The sequence below is a fragment of the Suncus etruscus genome, chromosome 13, assembly GCF_024139225.1.
Source record: "Suncus etruscus isolate mSunEtr1 chromosome 13, mSunEtr1.pri.cur, whole genome shotgun sequence".
Classification (NCBI taxonomy): Eukaryota; Metazoa; Chordata; class Mammalia; order Eulipotyphla; family Soricidae; genus Suncus; species Suncus etruscus.
Window position 1 is genome coordinate 50,208,174 of NC_064860.1, and position 18,001 is coordinate 50,226,174.

Here is an 18,001-nt window from a genome sequence, read left to right on the forward strand (position 1 = left end):
TTTCATGCTCAGTTAGATCTCCTGGAGTTCCATATTGTCCCTCAAGCCAGGAAAGATTTCTGAGAGTATAGCCAGGAGTAACCCCTGAGAGTCACCGGGTGTGGCCCAAAAACCAAAATAAATAAAATAATAAAATAAAATAAAATAAAATAGTAAGAGTTGTATGCCTACATCTAAAAAAAGATAAAGAACAATTGTGATTACATGAAAACATTTTGTTTGGTTTTGTTTGTTGTTGTTTTGAGACCACACTTGGTGGTACTTTGGGGTTACTTTTCGCTCTGTGCTCAAAAATCACTTCTGGCTCAGGGACCATAGAGGATCCTGAGATTCAAGCCTGCATCTGTCCTGGGTCAGCCACTTGCAAGGCAAAAGCCCTACTACTGTGCTATCCTTCCTTCAGCCCCTACATGAGAATTTTTTTTATAATACTTTAGTTTAATAATCCATCTCTAAAATGTTTTTATGGCTGCATATAAATCCTTAATTTGAGAGAATTAAAGAAAAAAAACAGTCTATCGAAAGATTAAGTATTAAAAACCAAAGCTAATTTATTAAATGTGCCTAATGTTCATTTTTGTTAATTTGGGAGGCATACACAAAAAATTAATTCTATAGACAATATTCGATTATGTCAAACTTCATAATTCCTAACAGTTTAAAACCTTTTTTCTTATCTCACTGTTTCATAAGTGATAAGAAGTAGAAGAAATAGTCCTATTTTTATAGGTTTCTGAAAAAAATACCTTTGATTTGGGCAGTTAAAACCTGGATAACTTGATATAGAAAGTACATTAATCCTAAGGGCCTGTCTTTAATATATTCCTATTTTCAAGTATTCAAGAAAAGTAGAAGAAATTTTTTATACGAGAGAAAGTAAAAAATAGATCCCAATTCTTTTGGTTCCTGTTTTAACTCTCAAGGTAAAGGGTAGTTGGTGAAATATATGTAAGATATGTATTGATGATAGGCATTGATTTCTAAATTAACAAAGTATGACCTCAAGCAAAGGATTGATCCATTTCCAAGCTACCTATATTCTGATCCTTCTTCTCACAAGAACTAGGCATGCTTTTTGATCTCAGAGCAGGAACTTTTTTCTAAGAAGAGAAAATTTATTTATCAAGGATATATTTTCTTTATTATAGCTTTATATACCAACATATTTGTAATGCAGACTTGTGTTGTGTTTTACTGAAGATAGTATTTATACCAGTACATCACTATAAATTGAAAAAATAAATGATCAATGGAATATTAAGTAGAAGAATGATAGAAGGTAACTTGCTCTAACATGTTCAATACCTGTTAAGTTAGAAGCCATTAATGTAAATGATAATCAGAACAAAAGCAAAAGTAACACTAATAATTAAGGTTGATATTATAGAAGGAAAGTTCATTTCTTAACAGGAATACACTATGTGCTTAACATGCATAACTTTATTCTTTTAAAAATTACTAAGAATCTAAAAAAAAAATAAAAAATATAAAATGTTTCTCTGCAGAGGAGCTATTCAATTTCATCTACACTTGTCAATATTTACTATAACACAGAACAAATTGGTATTCTCTGCTGTGTGGAGCAAAGATAAATAAAATATCATTTCCTGACTGAGCCATCTGCCACCTAGGGTATAGATTAGAGAAACCTGAATATAATTTTGCCACACCCTTAAAATATAGTATTATTATGCAAAATGAATTATCTGACTATAAAATGAAAATTATCTGTAATTACTCTGAAAATAAAGAAAGGGTGAAGGATTCCATTAAAAAAGTTTTAGAAAAATTTCTATTTTAAATAAGAGCATATCTTAACCCCTCCTTAGCCCTTCTTTACTCCAAAAAGGAACCAACATTTTAGAGAAAGTTAAAATTTAGATGTTAATTTATTTTGAAGACATCACTCATTCCATTATCCAAGCAAAGTTTTTCTTTAAAAGCATGAAAAGAAATTTAGAAGACATTAACTTAAAAAAAAAACAAAACAGTTTAAGTTACCATTGTAGGGTATCATGTATCATCTAAAAGACTGGTTTTCAGAAGTTGATGGCTGATAATGATACAGTTGATAAGAATCTCTCAGAAGAACCTTGTTTAATGACACAATAATCCAAGTCTCCAAAGGCAAATTGAAGAGGGCTACAGGATGAAATGTCTGGAGCCATAATTCAAAGTAGATTTGAAAATATCTGAGGAATATGTTTGTGTTCTTAAATATCTAGGAGAATTTTGGCATTCTGTGTTCAGGGCACTAACAGCCACTTGTCAGTTTGGGTAAGAGTCTGTCTAATGTTTGGATTATCACCAAGACCAATGATCTTGTTTCATTACCTCATTGCTTTTGATATTTAAAAGGATGACACCACTTTACCACATTTCAAGCTGATTATTTTAAAGCTGTTTATTTTGTGGGATAAAATAGGAGCACATTATTTAAAAAAAAAAGTTAAGAACAGAAATGGTAACATTACAAGCCTAGTTACTAGGACAGTTTTATTTTTCTTACAAGAAAAATAAATAGGCAGATTTCCTAATTACTTCCATTACTGAATGCTATTATTTTGCACTTTCTTTGAAATTAGCTTGACCAATTGAATTAAAAAACATTCATAAATAAATGCATATTTATCATAGTTAACAGTAAATAGTCAAAGCAGTGGTACTATTTTAAACCAGAGACTTTCAAATTACTAGTAAATTTGTTAGCATTTACCTAATAGTGTCTACCCCAGACTACTGTTTTATAAACTCTTGCAGGTACTATTAGATATCGCTTTTAACAATGTCTGTTGGTCATACAGATGCATGTTAAAGTTTTCTTAGTACTAATAAGTCTCTTAAAGGTGGAACAATTGTTGTAACTGCATAAAATTCAGTGTGTCTGCCGTTGGTTTCTTATCATTTCATGTCCCTATTAAAAACACTTCCATTCTTATTTTGAGGTTCTCTATGTTTGTCAAACAACCCAATTTTCAGTTTAGATTTGGCCTTAAGTTTTGCAACTCTGCTTTTACAGGCTTAAGTACTAAACAGCACAACTTTAAGTCTCTTGCACATGAAAGACCTATTACTTATCATTGATTATCTTGGGAACACCTTGTGAGTTTTTTTTTTTCAGGGGGCCACACCTGGCTTATCTCAAACTTCAAAAGGCTTCTACCTGTCAATTTCTGCCAGACATTGTCTAGGTTTCATACACACAAAGAACATTCTCTAATAGAGAAAATTATGATTCCAAGAGATTGGTGACTAAAAGCATGTGTGAAATGATTCAAATATAACAAACTAATCTTTTAGATATCGCTTTTAAGTCTAAAGAATATGATGAAAAAATGGCCATTTTTGATCGACAATCAAGTGACTTACAAAGCACAAAATTTATAAATCAAGTTATTTCAAATGTCTTAGCAAAATATATGATTAATAAAAGAAGTAAGAAGTATTTCAATATGGTAATGGTAGAGTGGAGGCTATTTAAGCACAGAGCCCTCAGTGACAATCCATGACACTGTCTATAAAGTCAACTTCCATTCAAAGATCTCTCCTTACCCTCCTGTGAATATTTTTTACTTTGGTATCTTGAAAATGAAGAAATTAAATCTAAGAATTGTAGAAAGAAAACTAAGAAGAGCAAGTTTACACTAGGTGATAGAATTGAAAAAGATTAATCAAGCTTAGGAAGATTCCAAGAATATTGGTGAACATTAAATGTGTCTATTATGTTTGTATATAAAGACTTTGCTCTCAGTTATAGTTATATAAAAGCAACCAATGCTAAAATTTTAATAAGGACATGAACTTTCTCAAGCATTTCTATAATAGATATAAATTAATAATGCATTCTATTATGAATTATATTTAATAATAAAATTAATAAGTTATGTTTTTATTTAAATCTAGAAATTTATAGAATTTAATCTAGACTTTTATAATCCACAGGGATGACATAGACAATTTTGCTGGAGACACTGATTTTCCATTTTTCTGGTATTATTACATAAACATGGCATTTAGGAAGAAAATCATGCACAAGGACTATCTTTTAAGAAGGCAGAATAAGTATTTGCTTATTTATAAGATTAATCAAAATATTTTCAAGATAACTTTAGTTTGGGGACCAAGAAAATAGTTCAAAGTTTTGGAACACATGCTTAGCATACACAAGGCTCCACAGTTAATTCCTGGCACCACATTTCTCAGTCATTACTGCATTCTAGCCCCAGTGGTCCTTACCCCTGCTGGGGAGGTTACCCCTAAAAGTCTCTTGTTTGCCTCAATGTGAGACAAAGCTTTGCCTGTTACATGAAGTGCCTTTTACTGTGAACTATGAATTCAATTTAGTCACTACGTTGCCAACAAATGTTCCTGACTATATGCTGTGTCAGAGCAAAATATTTAAGTATTAAGCAAATCAGTGATTTCACAAGAGTAGTTCATGGATCTCAAGACAAAATCCAAACAGCTTATGGTGGTTTATGGATACTTTTAGAAGTACTCATTTTTTTCTTTCATCTATTTCATCACATTCTATCTCTTGTGGATGTTTCTTTGGATACACTATTTTGAAACAGGTCAAATCATGTGCTCCTCAATTCTTCATCTAGCTGGCTTTTAGCCCACTTACAAGCCTAAGCAGAAAAATATTTCAGTGAGATATCACTGTCTTTCCTATCTAATCAAATACCCCTATCACCTACCTTCCCATCACAATTTCTTCACTCTCCATGAACACCTACAATGAATACATCAGTCTCTTCACTAGCCATGATCCCTGGTTATCTCTCTCTTAGCAATCAACACAACCAAGAATTCTCTTATTTTTATTTGACAGTTTATTTATTTAATAATCTTGCTAAGATTTAAGGATTTTAATGGACAAGGCTCTACCATCTTTTGTTTTGATGCCTCCTTATTGTCAAGCCCCAAATAGAAATTGGATATCCCAAATGCTAAGTTAAATTAAGTGCATGTTAATGGTGCCTGGGAAAAGAAAGATAAAAGGAAAATCATAAAAATGAAATGAGAGAGGGAAACAAATAATGTGCATTCTGAGCTGGTATTTTGTAATGGAGGATGTGTCTCAGTTGGTGGAGTGTAGATTTTTAAAGAACATTATACAAAGGCCAGAAAGAGAAGTTAAGGGCTTAATGCACGTGCTTTCATGCAGTCAATCTTGTTTTGATCCCTAGCACTACATATGATCTTCTAGTCCTTCTAGGAATTGGTCCAACCTCTCCCAGAAAACATATAAAACATAATAGAAAAAAATAACAAAAAATATATAAAATAATACAAAAGTCGGGAATACACAAACATAACATGTGACTTAGGAGAAAATGAACTTAAGAAAAGACAATTCAGAGACAACTAAATGACTTGATCTTCCTTACAGTGTTTTCATAATATAGTTTTATTTAAGCATAAAGGAAAAAATCAGTTTTAAGAGTGCTGGTCATTGACTCAATATTTGAAAAATCAAAGAACACCCTATAAGGAAGACAGAGAAAATACTGAGATGAGTGGGCTGAGGCTAGCAAAACCTACACTCAAATCAAGTTGTAAGCAAAGCTTTCAGACCTAGAAAGCATTAAGAAGTTGGATTATTCAGTGATTTTCCAGAAGAGAATTTTATCAGGGTCATATTTCAAAAGCAAAAATAACTCATTCTTCATTCACCTCAATGACACTCCATGAGGACTTTGGAAAAGTGCTTTTGAGAAGAAGCTTTCCTTGTTTAGTCACAGCTTGGGGCAATTTTATTTTTAGTTTTGACCTAAATCAAATAATGTTGAAATATGGTATTTTGGAAAGTTGAAGGGGGAGGGGTGATAATCCTCCCTATTTTTAGAAACCTGAACTCTGTGTGCACTCAGGAAAACAACACTGAGAAGAACCTGAACAGGCAAAATTCAATCTTGGCAATGTGCATGCAAGATGAAGGAAAAAGAAATCAAAGCCAAAGTCAATGAAAACTGTCTTTTTCTTTAAGTCATTCAGATTTAAATAGCATGTCTTGACAGGAGAGGGAGTGCATTTTCCTTCATATGTTAAAAAATAGATTACCTATGCGTATAGAGTGAGTTGTAATGTACCTCGGAGCTTGGTTTAGGAAGCCATAACTCTAGCATCCCGTTGGCATTCAACAAGGGCAACTTTTAGTTACCTTAACTGTAATTCTTTTCCCATGAACAACACATAATTCATTCTAATTTTGACTTTGCTTCTTGAAATCTGACATCAACGATCAGAATCCTTAAAATAATCACTTCATGGAATGGATTTTGGAAAAAATATGCTCAAAATATACATGTTGTTATCTTGTTATTGGGAAATGTTCTAGGAGTCAGTAACTGAATTTTTTTCTTGGTTTTTTTTTTTTTTGGGGGGGGGGGAGTTTTGTTTGTTTTTGAGCCACTCCTGGTAGTACTCAGAGTTGTTCTTGGCTCTACACTCAGGAATCACTCCTGAAGGACCATATGGGATGGGATGGTCAACCCAACCTGGGTTGACTACATACAAGGCAAACTATCTTTCCAGGCACAAGTGACTTACTTTTTAATTCCTCTTTTATTCAATAGCTTATATATTTATATTCTACGTACAATAAGAAAATCAGCAAAAGAATGAACAGAGTTCTTTCCATAAGTGAGAAGGCAATGTAATTTGTTAAACTGAACTGAATACTTAAAAATATATCTTATAACTGATATGAGGGAACATTCCCTTTCAGTTAAATGTGGACATTCTGGTGAGCTTTATAATCATAATGATTAGCTACTTCATTAATCCTATCTCAAGTTACAAATGAGGCTTTAAATCTGGGACAGGCACGGTGGTTCCTCTGATGATGTTTTGATCCCAATTCATTTGGTCCTTAACTTGAAGTTTTGGTTAATGTTGGAATCTCTTACTCTCCCAGTTGACAGTAACTATAAAAGTCATAATATATTCAAATTTTTTTAGTAAAATTTAGAGGATTTCTGTATGGTAGCTACCAATATAATTATTATTCTTTTGCTCTTTTTTTTTTTTTTTTTTTTTTTTTTTTTTTTGTGGTTTTTGGGTCACACCCGGCAGTGCTCAGGGGTTATTCCTGGCTCCAGGCTCAGAAATTGCTCCTGGCAGGCACGGGAGGACCATATATGGGACGCCGGGATTCGAACCGATGACCTCCTGCATGAGAGGCAAACGCCTTACCTCCATGCTATCTCTCCGGCCCCAAGATTTGTGATAGGTTTTTTTTTTTTTTTTTTTTTTTTTTTTTTTTTTTGGTTTTTGGGTCACACCCGGTGGTGCTCAGGGGTTACTCCTGGCTGTCTGCTCAGAAATAGCTCCTGGCAGGCACAGGGGACCATATGGGACACCGGGATTCGAACCAACCACCTTAGGTCCTGGATTGGCTGCTTGCAAGGCAAACACCGCTGTGCTATCTCTCCGGGCTCTTTTGCTCTTTTGGCATTAGACATTTGTTATGAATTTTCTTTGAAAATAAGAAAATAGTGTAAAAGCACAATTTTGACATGTTTAATCATATGTAAAACGATTAAGATTGTTTACAACTCAATTAAAATTACATGACACAATGATAATGCTTGATATAACAGATAAAAATTCAAGAAATTTATGTCAAACATAGAATGAGCTCCTACTTACTATATCTTTTTTATACATTCTAATATAACTGGAAGAACTAAACAATTTTAATAGCACTAATAGAAAAATTGTATCCTTAAATTTATTTTGCATTTAAAATAAATTAAAATGCTTTTACAAATTATATTTGCTGAAAAAATATTAAATAGTGCTACATGTGATAAAATAAATTTTATTTGGTAAAACAAAATAAGAATATATATATGATCACACATTTGCTATTTTATCTTTAACTATTTGCACTTGAATATAAATATAATACTATATTTAATCATTATTTTACTATTGTTAATATTTTAAATGTGCTGTGATTTTAAATTCAAAGTTGTCTACAATTAACAAAACATGAATGACAGATATTTCAGTTTGACAAGGTGAAATGGTGCTTTGGTAGAATGTAATAAAAGACATGGTGATAGAATGACTGGAAAGAAGGTTTCCAACTCTCTCCACCATTACGTATAACACAAAGTTTCTAGAAGATTTGTCAGAATCATTAACATCTCTTTCTTTGCAAAAGATTAAAACATGGTACAAATAATTGACTGCCAACATCTGTCCAAGTTTTTTACTTTCCAAAACATCTTATAGTGCACTTTATTGTCTGTCTTTATAAACCTTATTTACTGAACATGACCCAGAGACTCTTTGTCCATAACATTCTTGAAAAAATCATGAAGAAAATGCAAATATTCTTTTCACATTTTTTGGTGAGCCATAGAAATACAAACCAAAAGTAATAAATATAACTTTTTAGACATAGAATCTGTTTTTTTTTCCTGTAAATAAACTTTGCTATTCCCAATCATAAAATTTAAGACCATTTTGACTTGCTCCATCACCTGGCATAAGATAATGCTAGCAGTTTATGTAGAAATAACCAGACAAGTATTAACATTTCCCTGAAGTCCACTAGTTCTATTCATGGTGTTGGTTGCCTTAGTAAAACAAAGGCAGTGGTGACTGTGTCACCAAACAATCATATTTATTTTTATGGTAAATTAGACACTCACATACATGATACAAATCAAAAAAAATTTGGTGGTTATACAACTGTTCTTCTTTTGCTTTTATTTTATTCCTAGAGGCTGGAAATACCTTTATTTTTTGTGTGTTACTACACTATTTATCATAACTGTATGGTTTACTTCCAAGGGTGAATGGAAACTTGATTATTTATAATATTTTAATGATAAATTAATTACCTAGGAAAAAAGTATATGCCTCAATTTGAGGTATTAAATTATATATAAAATTTTATATAAATATAAAACTATATCAAAATTACTTTAGTTATACACACATATATACAATTTTCCTTTGAGTAAATTCTTAATTCAGTGCTTTAATTATATATCATTTTAAAAGTCAATTTTCAAACATTTATCATAATTAAAATAATATAAGACCTTTACTCATTTTATTCAATACTGACATGCCATTCCACTATCATGAATGTTCCTTCAATGAACTTCACGGAACCATTAATTCTTACATATTTTTATCCAAACATCACCTTATAAAAAAAGACCTTTTATTCCCCCACTAAAAATAGAAATTATACAGTCACTTCAACTCTGATTCTCTATTTTGAGTTATTCTGTTCTTTCTAGTACTTATAACATGCAACAAAGGATTCATTCCCATCTTTGTGGACAGCCATTCTGAAAGCAGCACACTAGAAAATAAGCATTATCATATATGCACTTTGGCTTTATTCATTTTTATACACATTAACTTTATTGTATCATCACTTTAAGCTTGATTTTATAAAACATGTAAACGTATTCTGAAGTGTTCTGAACCATATGAATTCAAGCAATTAAGATATACGTAGCTTTGTAGGATCTGGTTACATAAGTTAAAATCAAATAGCTGGAATTTTTATGAATGTAGAAAATACACCAGAAATACCAGACAAAAAGATCTAACAGGAGAATATTGCTTTCCTTACAGATCAGATCCTCATTATTTACTCTAGGATCCAAAGAGTCTGAATATTCAAAGTTCTTTTGCTGCATTTTTTATTTATTTTCTTCTTCAATACTTAGTTTGGAGTCAAGCAAATTGACCAAGAGGACCAAGATGCCCAATTAGGAAAGCATTCAGCTTAACAGTAAACAAATTTTTTTAATTTATTTTTGATCATAGTGGCTTACATATTGTTGACAATGATATTTTAGGTACATATTTACATAAAATCAGGGGGAATTCCCATCACCAAATTGTCCTCCCTACACCTCCGTTTTTGTCCTACCACCCATATCCTCTTCCCTCACCCCCAGGGTAGCTAGGATGTGTGGTCTCCTCTGTATCTAGCCTACTGCATAGTAGTCTTGCACCTATTTGGTCCTGGTGTCTCCCTTGTTTCCCCCTCTAATTGGGGGGGCAGGACTAGCTAGTTCAAGTTACGTGGTTTTGTTTAAAGGAGAGAAAAGTAATAAACTGGGGTAAAAGTCTAATATGCCGAAAATAAGTGGAATTCTTCCAGAGGCTCTCAACATCGGTTTGAGAAATGAAGGAGAGAAAAAAGGTGAAACATTCCACCAGTACAAAAAGAAGTGTCAAATATCCCGTGAGGACTCCAACAATAAGCACAAGCACCAAAAACAAAACAAAACAAAACAAACAAAAAAAAAACAAAAAAAATAAAAACCCACCAAAACAAACACAAAACAAAACAAGCAAACAAACAAAAAAATGTCATGGTCTTGATATAGGAAACATGGCATAGCATACAATTTTATAACTACAGTTACCACCTTCCAAAGGAATTGACACCTGAAAGCTGAGAATCTGCAGGTTCTTTCTGGAAACAATGTGCAATAAATTTATATGTCAATTTTATGGAAAATCAAACAGGTATCCCCCAAAAAGAAACAATGACATACAGTTCAGTTAAAGTATAATTTATGTTTTCCCCCATCTAAAAATTAACCAATGAAATAAAACATCAACTGTAGTTGACTTGGTTTCAGGAAAACCACTCTTTATTTATTTATTTATTTATTTTTAGGTTTTAGTTTTGGGACAGTATTCATATTACTCCTTGCTTTGCACCCAGGAATCGCTCCTGGCAGACTCAGGGGACCATATGAGATACCAGGGATTGAACTTGGATATGTCCTTGGTAGGCCACATGCAAGGCAAACACCCTACCGCTGTGCTATCACTCCAGCCCCAGGAAAACCACTCTTGAGAATGATAAATACATACTTGTTTTTAATATGGCTTCCATCGTTGACAGGAATCTTGTATGCCACTGTGCTGTTGACTTTATGGATTGTAGTAGTGAATGAGCCAAGACGAACTTTCTCAAAATTGGTAATGAACTGCTGTTTTGACATTTGCCACTTTTCAAGTACAAACAAATCTTTATGTAGATCAGCAGATTAAATGAACAAGAAATTCAAAAGTGTCTGATCCACTTCTTTGAAGAATGTCATGGGTATCTTTAGAGGGATGGCATTAAATCTGTATAATGCCTTGGGGAGTATTGACATTTTGATGATGTTAATCCTGCCAATCCATGAGCAGGGTATGCGTTTCCATTTCCGTGTGTCCTCTCTTATTTCTTGGAGCAGAGTTTTATAGTTTTCTTTGTATAGGTCCTTCACATATTTAGTCAAGTTGATTCCAAGATACTTGAGTTTGTGTGGCACTATTGTGAATGGGGTTGTTTTCTTAATGTCCATTTCATCCTTATTACTATTGGTATATAGAAAGGCCATTGATTTTTGTGTGTTAATTTTGTAGCCTGCCACCTTGCTATATGAGTCTATTGTTTCTAGAAGCTTTTTGATAGAGTCTTTAGGGTTTTCTAAGTAGAGTATCATGTCATCTGCAAACAGTGAGAGCTTCACTTCTTCCTTTCCTATCTGGATTCCCTTGATATCCTTTTCTTGCCTAATCGCTATAGCAAGTACTTCCAGTGCTATGTTGAATAGGAGTGGTGAGAGAGGACAGCCTTGTCTTGTGCCAGAATTTAGAGGGAAGGCTTTCAGTTTTTCTCCATTGAGGATAATATTTGCCACTGGCTTGTGGTAGACGGCCTTCACTATATTGAGAAAGGTTCCCTCCATTCCCATCTTGCTGAGAGTTTTGATCAAGAATGGGTGTTGGACCTTATCAAATGCTTTCTCTGCATCTATTGATATGATCATGTGGTTTTTATTTTTCTTGTTATTGATGTTGTGTATTATGTTGATAGATTTACGGATGTTAAACCAGCCTTGCATTCCTGGGATGAAACCTACTTGATCGTAGTGGATGATCTTCTTAACGAGGCATTGAATCCTATTTGCCAGGATTTTGTTGAGGATCTTTGCATCTGCATTCATCAGTGATATTGGTCTGTAATTTTCTTTTTTGGTAGCGTCTCTGTCTGGTTTAGGTATCAAGGTGATGTTGGCTTCATAAAAGCTATTTGTGAGTGTTTCTGTTTGTTCAATTTCATGAAAAAGTCTTGCCAAGATTGGCAGTAGTTCCTCTTGGAAAGTTTGATAGAATTCATTAGTGAATCCATCTGGACCTGGGCTTTTGTTTTTCGGCAGACATTTGATTACTGTTTTAATTTCATCAATGGTGATGGGGGTGTTTAGATATGCTACATCCCCTTCCTTCAACCGTGGAAGATTATAAGAGTCCAAGAATTTATCCATTTCTTCCAGGTTCTCATTTTTAGTGGCGTAGAGTTTTTCAAAGTAGTTTCTGATTACCCTTTGAATCTCTGTCATATCAGTAGTGATCTCTCCTTTATCATTCCTGATACGAGTTATCAAGTTTCTCTCTCTCTCTTTCTTTGTTAGGTTTGCCAGTGGTCTATCAATCTTGTTTATTTTTTCAAAGAACCAACTTTTGCTTTCGTTGATCTTTCGGATTGTTTTTTGAGTTTCCACTTCGTTGATTTCTGCTCTCAGCTTTGTTATTTCCTTCTGTCTTCCTATTCTTGGGTCCTTTTGTTGAGCATTTTCTAGTTCTATTAGCTGTGTCATTAAGCTACTCAGGTAAGCTCCTTCTTCCTTCCTGATGTGTGCTTGCAAAGCTATAAATTTTCCTCTCAGTACTGCTTTTGCTGTGTCCCATAAGTTCTGAGAGTTTGTGTCTTTATTGTCATTTGTTTCCAGGAACCTTTTTATTTCCTCCTTGATTTCATCTCGGACCCACTGGTTATTGAGCATGAGGCTGTTTAACTTCCAGGTGTTAAAGTGTTTCTTCTGAGTCCCTTTGGAATTCACAAATAATTCATTTGGAACAATAAACACCCTCGAATAGCTAAAGCAATCATTGGAAAAAGAATATGGGAGGAATTACTTTTCCCAACTTTAAACTGTACTACAAAGCAACAGTTATCAAAACAGCATGGTATTGGAATAAGGATAGGTCCTCAGATCAGTGGAATAGGCTTGAATACTCAGAAAATGTTCCCCAGAGATACAACCATCTAATTTTTGATAAAGGAGCAGGAAATCCTAAATGGAGCAGGGAAAGCCTCTTCAACAAGTGGTGATGGCACAATTGGATAGCCACTTGCAAAAAATTAAACTTAGACCCCCAGCTAACATCATGTACAAAGGTAAAATCCAAATGGATTAAAGACCTCGATATCAGCCCCAAAACCATAAGATATATAGAACAGCACATAGGCAAAACACTCCAGGATATTACAGGCATCTTCAAGCTGGAAACTGCACTCTCCAAGCAAGTGAAAGCAGAGATTAACAGATGGGAATATATTAAGCTGAGAAGCTTCTGCACCTCAAAGGAAATAGTGCCCAGGATACAAGAGCCACCCACTGAATGGGAGAAACTATTCACCCAATACCCATCAGATAAGGGGCTAATCTCCAAAATATACAAGGCACTGACAGAACTCTACAAGAAAAAAACATCTAACCCCATCAAAAAATGGGGAGAAGAAATGAACAGACACTTTGACAAAGAAGAAATACACATGGCCAAAAGACACATGAAAAAATGTTCCACATCACTAATCATCAGGGAGATGCAAATCAAAACAATGATGAGATACCACCTCACACCCCAGAGAATGGCACACATCACAAAGAATGAGAATAAACAGTGTTGGCGGGGATGTGGAGAGAAAGGAACTCTTATCCACTGCTGGTGGGAATGCTGTCTAGTTCAACCTTTATGGAAAGCGATATGGAGATTCCTCCAAAAACTGGAAATCGAGCTCCCATACGATCCAGCTATACCACTCCTAGGAATATACCCTAGGAACACAAAAATACAATACAAAAACCCCTTCCTTACACCTATATTCATTGCAGCTCTATTTACCATAGCAAGACTCTGGAAACAAACAAGATGCCCTTCAACAGACGAATGGCTAAAGAAACTGTGGTACATATACACAATGGAATATTATGCAGCTGTCAGGAGAGATGAAGTCATGAAATTTTCCTATACATGGATGTACATGGAATCTATTATGCTGAGTGAAATAAGTCAGAGAGAGAGAGAAAAACGCAGAATGGTCTCACTCATCTATGGGTTTTAAGAAAAATGAAAGACACCCTTGTAATAATAATTTTCAGACACAAAAGAGAAAAGAGTTGGAAGTTCCAGCTCACCTCAGGAAGCTCACCACAAAGAGTGATGAGTTTAGTTAGAGAAATAACTACATTTTGAACTGTCCTAATATTGAGAATGTACGAGGGAAATGTAGAGCCTGTTTAGGGTACAGGCAGGGGTTGGGTGGGGAGGAGGGAGATTTGGGACTTGGGTGATGGGAATGTTGCACTGGTGATGGGTGGTGTAAAAAAAAAAATAAAAATAAATAAATGAACAAGAAAATTTCAGTAATGGCAAAACTATCACTGTGACTGTGATCTGCCTGATCAGTGAATGGATTTTGTCCTGGATGACTTTCTCAGACTTTTCTCCGGGGGCACTGTTCTCTTTTGCAGTCTTATCATACTCACTGGTTAGGTTACACCTTATTTTACCTAAAACAATGACATTCTCTGGTTCCTTTGTATGTTTATTTACAACTTGAATTTACCCCAAAACAGAAATGATCTTCCTTGTAACCTGGGTGGGACTGACTCAGGATAACCTGAGCTATCTGTCCTTACTGCCCCATCCAGGAATGGTTTCAATAATAAAAGTGGCAGATCTGGCAGGCAATTTGCTCTCCATACAAGGTAGAAGACTGCCAGACTACAGCTGTTTCACCCTCAGCCTGGTTTGGATTATTTCATTAGCGACCCTGATTCAGATTCGTTCACCTGAGGTTGGAGATATGGTCTGTGGGGTGAGTTTACAACTCAGCATCAACCTGCCACCTTTTGGACTGGAGAGATAACACAGCCATAGGGCGTTTGCCTTTCACGCAGCCAACACAGGTGGGGCTCAGATTTGATTCCTGCCATTCCATATGCCCCCACCTCCAGCCTGCCAGGAGCGATTTACTGAGAGCAAAACCAGGAGTATCTCCTGAGCACCTCAGGGTGTGACCCAAAAACGAAAAACAACAACAACAACAACAACAACAACAACAACAACAAAAACTGCCACCTTTCAAGTACCTCACCACTTTCAATATTCGAGATGACAACCACTAGCTTCTGCAGCCAGTCTTTCCGTTTGTCCACAACATTATTCAGATGTATTACTAAATTTATTTATTTATTTATTAACAAAATAATTGATCTAATTATTTTAATTGATTATGATTTAATTATTTTAATTAAAGTAATTATTCATTATTTTATGAGCTCAGGATCAGTTGTCACAAGCAAGATGAGGCCATATTTTTGCAGTCAAGTAAAAGTTTCTGACAGATAAATGCCACTCTGGTATAATATGCTGTTGATACCAAAAGAGAAGAACTTAGCCTCGATATCTTTGCTGTCATGCAGTACCAGTGATGTCTTGATCAAGAGGTAGTTGATGCACCATGATTCAGGTCCACAGCAAACCCAGAGACCAGAAATGTCTGCCTTTATTCACTGTTTTATTTTAAATCGTAGAACAATTTTGGGCATAAACATACTCAACTAGGCTTTGCTGAATAAGTGATTTAAGAGAAATATTTAAATTGGGTTTCTAAAAAATTATAACCTCCTCATCTGGTGGGTGATATGTACTTAGCACTTAATTTTCCAAGAAACTAAAGCAATAATCAAAGTTTCACACTTTCTACCCAAGTATGGTATACATGTGAGTTCTACTACATTCCATTAGGCCACTATTTATTAATCAAGGAGATTTTAGTGATTATGTTATAATCCAATATGACAGTCCCTACTTCACATTTCCTTGTGTAGATACCATTGATAAAAGTGGACATGGTTACTAAGCAAGACTCTGTAGAAACAACAGCAGATTAAAAACATGATCTCTCTTGATGTGGTTAAACTTTACAGTTAAACTAGTTCTGATAGATTTATTTTAATCAAATCGCTAGCCTGCTGTGAGAAAATCCAATGAAGCCTAGAAAACAGCACATAAAAGGTAAAATCTCAAGTTAAATTCTAGAATCTTGATTTTCTGTAGATCACCATAAGCAGTAAAAGAGTTTTCAACAAATTCTGGGACTAAATAAATTAGCACTTCATTCCTGGGCTGAAAAATAATCAAATATGACTTCACTTTTAATACTGATTCCAGTAGTTTTTCTTTTCTGTGGTAAAAAAACAGACAATGTCTCTCTTTTAACATGGGTGTGACTTTCCCTCAACTTGTTATTAGTCATAGTTCCAGGTCAAAAAATTAGGTCTGTTCTCAATGGGGATATCAAGATTAAGGGTATTATTTTGTGGAGAAAAGATCTTTGAAAACAGCATCTGACATAGCCAACTGAATGATACATTGTGAGACAGAATCTATTTCTATGTGATCAAACTATTCTTGGAATTTTATTTAATCTTTTTCTAACTTAAGAGTTACAAAAATGGATAAAAATGATTATGTTCCTTCTTTGGTAATAAGATAATAATATCAGAGGCTTTATGTCCAGTAACAAACACAGAAGGTATGAGGCAATAAACTCAATTTAACTGAATCTTTTAGAAATCAAAATGAACAGAAGAGTTTCATAAAAATAAATATGTAATTCCTCAACAGATAAATTTATTAGAAAAGATGTCTTGACCAGACTGGAACACCAAACAGAAAAGATACCCAACCTATAACAAGTTGTAAGGTGGAGACCAGTTGCACTAGGATTCTGGGGGGTAAAGGAGGGATATGTGGGAGACCTGCTGGGAACAGGAGTGGAGGGAGGACAACATTGGTGGTGGGAATGCCCTTCATTCATTGTCACTATGTACCATAAATAATTCTGTGTACTGAACTTCAGTCACAATAAAAAAAAAATAAGATGTCTTGATGCAAAATTTTTGCTTTATTACTTTTCTGAAGGACATTAAGGTACAGGTACTGCTAGCCTTGTCTCTAAGACATATTTATCTGTTTTATTTTCCTTTAGGTAATTGAATGAATTTGTAAACAAGCTATATCTCCAAACAATAGGCATGTTTGAACAGCATAATGATTCTATCATATATCATCCACATTGAACCTCCCAAATAATCAAAGCTAATATCTTAACCTTTAGATTGAAACATTATTTAGATCTGTAAATATTTTATTTATTCAAAATGAGGACACTAAACTGAACCTTAATCCACTTTAACTGAGTCCATAGAATCAGCATACATGGACATTAAAATGTATAGAGGGAAGAAAATAGGAATATTAGGGAAACTAAAGTCATAGATAAGACCAGAGGAAAGATATTTTTCTTTTGTCCTTCATAAAAAAACCAACCCTACTGATAGTTTAATACATGATTTTTAGCTTTCAAAACATTAGTCTTTTTGTTTTCTTAGCCACTCAGTTTGCAATACCTTGTCCAGGCAGTCTTAAATATATAAATGCACATAATCTTCTGCAGACCCTTCAAATCTCATTAGAGGCCATCATCTAATGTCCTTTGTTTTGTGTCTATAAACACATTTTTCTGCAAACTACAGGAAGAATTTCATTTCCTTTAGACTAAGGAACAAGTTGTTGCATCACTGAAACAACATTATTTGTCTTCCTACCCACCCTCTACCCTTGCAGTAGACCACTATTATTATTTCTAAACCACTAGGTACAAGCAGAACCAAACTGAGATGCTTTCGTTCCCAAAGTGTCCACTCACAAAAGTGAGTAAAATCATTCTATGTCTATCCCTCTCCCTCTGACTTATTTCACTCTGCATGAAACTCTCCATATTCACTCACGTGCAAGCAAATTTCATGATTATTTTTTCTTAATAGCTGTCTCAAATTCCATTATGTAGAGGAGGGAAAGAAAAGCCACTCCACTT

At 34.2% G+C, this 18,001-nt stretch overlaps 1 pseudogene; it reads right to left on the minus strand.

Moving 5' to 3' along the window:
* The window catches only part of LOC126025824 (mitotic spindle assembly checkpoint protein MAD2A-like), a 44,789-nt pseudogene extending 29,207 nt beyond the window's left edge, over positions 1 to 15,582 (minus strand).
* Between the last annotated feature and the right edge of the window lie 2,419 nt (positions 15,583 to 18,001).